The sequence below is a fragment of the Trichosurus vulpecula genome, chromosome 3 (genome assembly GCF_011100635.1).
Source record: "Trichosurus vulpecula isolate mTriVul1 chromosome 3, mTriVul1.pri, whole genome shotgun sequence".
NCBI lineage: Eukaryota > Metazoa > Chordata > Mammalia > Diprotodontia > Phalangeridae > Trichosurus > Trichosurus vulpecula.
The window spans coordinates 405,178,808-405,185,772 of NC_050575.1; positions in this window are offsets into that span (position 1 = coordinate 405,178,808).

The following is a 6,965-nucleotide window of genomic DNA, read 5'->3' on the forward strand; positions in this document are numbered from 1 at the left end:
CTGTCCAAAAAATAAACATCTCCTTCTGTACTCTGAATGGATCGCCTCCCTCTCAGGAGGTTGGGAGCATGCTTCATCATTTGTCCCCCAGAATCACAGATGGCAATTGTGTCGATAAGAATTCTTTTAGCTTTCAAGGGGCTTATTTTTACAGGGTTGTTGTCATTTGTTCTCCTGCTACTAACCATTTCATTCTTCAGTTTATACAAGTCTTCGAAATGGTTTCTTTTTATGGTATTGAGTGTGACCTCAGTCCCAAAGCCCTCTGCTTTGGGACTCTCTCCTTATTGGTGGAGATCAACGCCTGGGTGGGATAACCTTTTGGTTCTGTTTCCTTTAATTAATCAATTAATCAGTAAACATTTATTAAGAGCCTATTGTGTGTCAGTTACTGTGTTAAGTGCTGGGGATAAGAAAGAGGCAAAAGACAGTCCCTGCCCTCAAGGAGCTTATATTCTAATAGGAAGAGAAGCCGAAAGGGGATGGGGAGCAGTCTGGAGGCATTGAGGAACAAGAAATCTGGAGGGACAGAGAGGAATAAAGCAGTGATCATGGCTGGCCTGGAGGCCCTTCTTTCAAATGGAGGTTCCGGGGAGGAAACATCCAGTCAGAGCAAGAGGCTGCAGGGCAGAGGGATTTTCTAGGCTGCTTCCTCACTCTCAGAATTCCTATTATCCTTCAAAGCTCAGTGTGAGGGCAGCTTTGTTCATGAATTTCTCCAGTTCTTAGATTTCTCTTCTGTGAGCATACATCAAAGACCGGGCCTGGAATGAGTAAGACCTGAGTTTGAATCCAACCTCAGACACATACTAGCTGTGTGACCTTGGACAAGTCATTTAAATCTGTTTGCTTCAGTTCCCTCATCTGTAAAATGGGGATAATGGTAGCACTTACTTCCCAGAGCTGTTGTGAGGATCAAATGAGATAATATTTGCAAAGCACTTACCCTGGCACATAGCAAGCACTATATAAATGCTAACTATTACTACTACCACTACTAGTACTGCTGAAAACTACTAGTACTGCTACTACCACTGTCACTACTACCACCACTACCACTATTATTACTACTACTACTACCACCACCACCACTACCACTACTACTACCACTACTTCTACTACTACTACTACTACCTCACTTAAAATTCTCAACCAATGGCTCAGTGTCCCCACAGCTCTGGACTTACAAGATGGGGCTCGGTTTCTGGGTTTCTGGGTATCCTCTGAATAATACCTCTTTGGCTCATTTTGCCCCAGTCCAGATTTTCCTCTAGGTCTCCTGAATATGCATCAGAAAGCACGTATCTACGCCTCCACAGATAGAGTCAAAAGGGCTCCCAGCTCTTATGCAAGTTTTCAAGGTAATCGGCGAATCGGTCGATTTTATTAAATCTATTTTTATCAAATGCATTCTTATTTATTTGTTTATATTTATTAAGTGCCCACTATATGCCAGGCACTGTGCCAATGCCTGTGGATGCAAAGACAAAACCAAAACATACCCAAAAAGGAGTTTATACCTGAATAGGGGAAAGACAGCAGGCGTGCAGATGGGTATAATTGAAAAACGTAACCTTACGTAACCTAACGTAAGATCAGGAACAGGTTTCATTCTACAAAGCAGTGCAGAAACTCCAGAAGACTCACAATAGCCTGTAAATCATCTAAGTCTTTTTTTCTGGTGACTTTGCTTTATCCCTGGGGATCTATACCACCCTCCTCATAATGGCATTCTGTGGTTTAAAAAGAAAACTACACCATCGGAATGATTTCTGGTAGTAGCAGAGGGCAAAGGCCAGCCACAACTTTTGCTCCTCCATCTTACTCCTGCTCCTCTTCTCCCCAAAGGCTGGTACTGCCCAGGAAGTCCCTCATTTTCTTTCTAGAATATTAAGTGCTGGAACTCTTGAAATTGCCACATGGTTGCCCCTCTTCTGGGGCCATTGTAATGAGCTGGTGTGCCTGCAGCATGCCCCTGTTGCTTGTAAGGGAGGCACTTTGCAAACCCTGATATGTTTTCTGAATGTGTGAAACATCTATTAAGCACTTACCATGTGCTGAGGACAGAAATAGAAAAGTCAGAAAGTCTCTGTCCTCAAGGGGCTCACATTCTAATGGGGAGACAACTCACAGGGAAGGTTTCAGTTGCAAGTCAGATCATAAAGTCCCATAGTCCTTAGCATGTAGTGGCTGCTTTTAAAATGTCATTTCCAGTGATAAAATATAAGTTTCTGATATGAACCACTTGACAGTGCCAAGGACTTGGATGACAAGAACTTTTTTTTTCCTGGGTCTTCAATAAATGGGACTGTCCCACCTGCAGGAGCAGTGGCCGGGCTGCATCCCCACAGAGGCTGCTTCCCAGGAGGATGGCTGAGTGCCCTGGGCTGGAAGCATTGCTATTCCCAAGGCTCTCTGGTTCAGGGTCCTGGGCTGTCTCATTAGAGTCTGACTTCCCTAGCAAACTAGGCTGACCTACCACTTCTGTGAGTGCCAGTTGGTTGGCACTTGGTAGGGATGGCTGGTCTCATCTCCATAGGAGTTGCTTCTTGGATCATGGCCAAGAGGGCTGGGCTAGAAGCAGGGCCAGTAGTCTGGGGAGGGGGGTGGGGTGTACTGCCAATCCTAGGGTTCCTGGGCTTATCTGCCTCTTGGTGGCAGTTGGTTAGCAGTTGTTGCTGGTGATGATAAACATTTGTAAATGTAGACTTCCACCCAGCTCTTGTAAGGGTTCTCTGTGTCTCTAGTGTGAAATGGCATAGTCACACGCAGTCACGGAGCTGAGAGATGTATTTGCACTTTCCCTTGAGTACACACAGAGGTCAAATTCCTTTAGTATTTATTTGTAAATTTCCTGGAAAAACTAGAGGAAGCTAGGTGGCTTGGTGGATAGAATGCTAGGCCTGGAATCAGGACAACTTGTCTGCTTGAGTTCAGATGCAGCCTTCAGATTCCTACTAGCTGCATGACTCTGGGCAAGTCACTTAACCCTGCTTGCCTCAGTTTCCTCATCTGTAAAATGAACTGGAGAAGGAAATGACAAACCACTCCAGTATCTCTGCCAAAATGGGGTCATGAAGAATCAGACCCGACTGAATGACAAAGAAAAACTAGGACAAAAACACTTAAAATAAAATATAATCGCAACATCATTGTAGTTTATACTTCAGCCCTGTTGGTTAATCTAACATCAGGAGAAGATTAGATGCTTTAAACAAGCAGTTTAGAATATTCATGCTCCTTTAATTATAAATCCAAACCTAAGTAGACAGGATAAGCTTTTGTTACTAAACTGAATTTGGGCTGAGACTCAAAGAAATTAGATACTCTATGTAAAAGTCCTTGAGAAACCTTGAAGAGCTATTTTTATTTATTTGTTCTTATTCTTCGGATAATAATAGCTAGAATTTCCATAATGCTTTCACAGGTTTGCCAAATCTTTTACAAACATCTCATTCGATCTTCATACCAACACTGGGAAGTAAGTGCTATTATCACCCCCATTTTATAGATAAGGAAACTGAGGCTGTCGGAGGTTAAGAGAGCTGGCCAGTCACAGAGTGAGCAAGCATCTGAGGTGGGATTTGAACTCAGCTCTTCTGACTCCAGGTCCCGTGCTCTATCCACTGAGTCACCTAACTTCCTCCTGCCCAAATCAAGGGTGAAAATTCAGTCTCTTATAAAAACTTTAGAAAGAAAAAAAAGATTTCCATTTCCATTCTAAATTTCCCCCAGCACCGGTAAGCAAACTGAATGCTAAGAGAGGGCCAATTCTTTGCTCTACCATATTATGTATAGTGTCTTCAAGTAGGGTGTATGGGGTGTTCCAGGAGGACTAGAACCTCTGGTGTGAGGGCTGCCATCCCCTTTTCCAGGCTGCTCAACCACCTTTGGTGTCCACAGGATTCACCCAACTCTCACCTGTGGCTCCAAGAAACTGCAGCATGTGCAGTGGCTACACCCCAGTAAACCATCTCAGCTGACTAAACCGAGTTGAGGGTAATTGACAGACCTCAAACCCACTGGTTAGTTAGGGGGATGCATACCCCAAGACTTCCTCTGCAGAATGGGCAAATGAGGAGCATTCATTCCAATGGCCACGAAGGTGGCTGAAGTACGTGCTGTAGAGCGCTTAGAGCTTGGTCATCCACTGCAACCTGGGCCATTGCTAGCTGCCCTGACTTTTATCCTGCCATTGGACTTTGATGACTCTGGAAGAAAAAATGAGACTGATGACTTGGTGCAACTCTGTCTTACTTCAGTCCAGTTCACCCACGAGTCAAGCCAGCACCTGTCACGTCACTGGTCCTCTTTGAAAACGAAGAGCAAACAACAAACATCTTCATGTAACTTAAGACCCAAGCACACACCATTCTGTATACTATACTTGTGAATTTTCTCTGGCAAAGCTATTATTATCTCTTTTTCTTATCGTAAAAATACTGTCCCTTTCTACTACTTGTAGTCATTTATTATGCTCCTTTTTAATATTCTCAGTATCAAACAGTCCCACCGTTTTATTTTCACCAGTAAATCTCACCTTCTCCAAACTGTATGGTGCCATTTGGCTTTTTAGAATCATAATGCCTGCTTTTTGGCACTTGGTACATCAACGGGGACTTCAGGAGGACGAGTGAGTAAAGCAGAATAATTACCTCACTTGTTTCTCCACGTGATACAATTTAGAGAATTATTAATAGAAGCATTTATCTTTTGTTGCAACAGCAAGGCATTGTTCACACATCCTCTACCACACATAGCATCATGTCTAACACACACAATGCCATCAGCTTCTTTGGGGATGATTAAAGATCAGTCACCAAGTCTCAGACCCACAACCAAACCACTATATGTAAAAATAATTTTGAGTGGCCTTGTCCTAGACTGCAATGATCTCATGTGCTGGAAGATACCCTGTGGGAAATGGTGCTGATTTCCCCAGGCAGTATGGAATGGGTGGAGAAATGGAAGCAGATCTTCCATTTTACTAAACACACATTCTGGCACAGCCTTTCATTCGAAGATTTCAAAGCTCTCCAATCTTGTTAGTTACTTGGGGGAAAAGGAGGCAAATTAACAACAAAATGGGAGTTTTTGAATGCTTAATGAAATGAATTGGTGGGAGGAGAGAGAGAGAGAGAGAGAGAGAGAGAGAGAGAAGAGGAAAGATGGAGAGGGGAGAGACTAGGAGAGACTGAGACAGTAGACAAAGACAGATAAGAGAGGAGAGAGTATATGACAGAGACAGAGAGAGAAACAGAGCGAGATAGATAGAAACAGAAAGACAGAGATGGAAGAGAAGGTGAGAGACACAGAAGAGAGATAGAGAAGAGAGAGAGAACTAATTGGGGAAGGAAATCTTTCCTTTTCATCATCATTATAAAAAACCCGCTATTTCAGAGAAAAATTAAAAAAAGACACTTTGTACAAACTGTTTGTAGCTTATACTCTGTATAATATTTAAAAACTTGAAACCTAAAGTGCCAAATGGCTAAGTGGACTAGAGTGGATTAGAGATTGGAGATAGTATCAACCTAAATAAAAGCAAGTATGGAAAATATTCTGCAATGTGGAAAAGTCTGCATGAAATAATGCAGAGTTAAAAAGCAGAGCTACAAGTCACTGTATGAGTATACAAGTGCCAATTCTAGTCTGTACCACTCCCATGGGCTTGGGGAAGTGCCCCCTCCCCCAGCTCTGTAAAAGGAGGGGACTGGACCATATGACATCTGAGGTCCCTTTTAGGCTTCAGGTTGAGATCCTGTGATTCCCCACCCCAAACATGAGGAAATTGGGGCTCAGAAAAGGAGTGAAGGAGCTTGCCCAGGGCCACCGACTGCTCAGTGGCAGAGCTGGGGCTTCCACCCTTTTTCTTTTTGTGGACTTTCCACAACCCAAAACAAGCATTTCCCATCCCCCAAACCCCATGGACGGTACTAAAATCATTTTCCCCATAGAGCTAACAATATCCTTAAAAGAGAGTCTGGTTTTTTCCCAAAAATCTGTGCTCCCCAAGTGAGCTCTTCAATTAAAGGTTTGCTTTTACATGTTGAGGTCAAGAACTTTTAGAATGGCCACACTCATTCTCACAGGATCCTGCTTTTGCATAAAAGTCATAGGATCTTCACTGGAGAAGGAAATGGCAAACCACTCTAGCATCTTTTCCAAGAAAACCTCAAAATGTGATTGTGAAGAGTCAGATACAGCAACTAAAAAACCCTGGTAGGATGATAGATCGAGAGCCATTAGAAGTTGGAGAGACCGGCTAGAGCAACCACCTGATTTTACAAATGAGGAACTGAATGGAAGCAGGATGGCGTCATTGGTCTAGTCTAGTTCCCCATGGCAGGTGCCAGCTCTGTCTTCTGATCAAGGACGTTTTCCTTAGGAATTCTCCGTAAGGTGTTCTGGGTGCTTGTAAAGTAAAATTTAGACTTTCCCCTCTGTTATAGTAATCAGTGTGGGGCTTTTTGCTGTTCTCCTTTGGAATGCCAAGGTAGTTAAATACCTTTGAGGAGTCTTGCCTTTCAAATGCAATGGCCAGCAAACTGGGGTTTTTCCCTGTTCTTTGTTTGAATGCTCCTCAGGTATATAAGATCCAAGGTTGGCATTTGACCTTTGGGGCTCACTCATGGAAGGAGTGCTGAGACTCTGGGTAAGATGTTGTTAACTGCCCCCTGGCTTTGTAACCCAGATAGATGTTGGTGATTCTCTGTTAACTATGAATTGTGATTTGAATCAGACAAGGTCTGTCGATTTCTGTAATTTGTTTGTATTTGATCTGAAGTTCAGGGTGCTGGCTTTTCCTACTAAACCAAGTGAATGATATTTGTATGTTGGATTAAAGTAAGATTGTTAACACCTTAAAGTTGCTTTCCTTAGTTAAACAGATTAAAGAATCTGTGCTGGCAGCTCTTGTTGCTGGTCCTGTTGGATCTTACACCTCAACAGCTGCTGCTAGATGA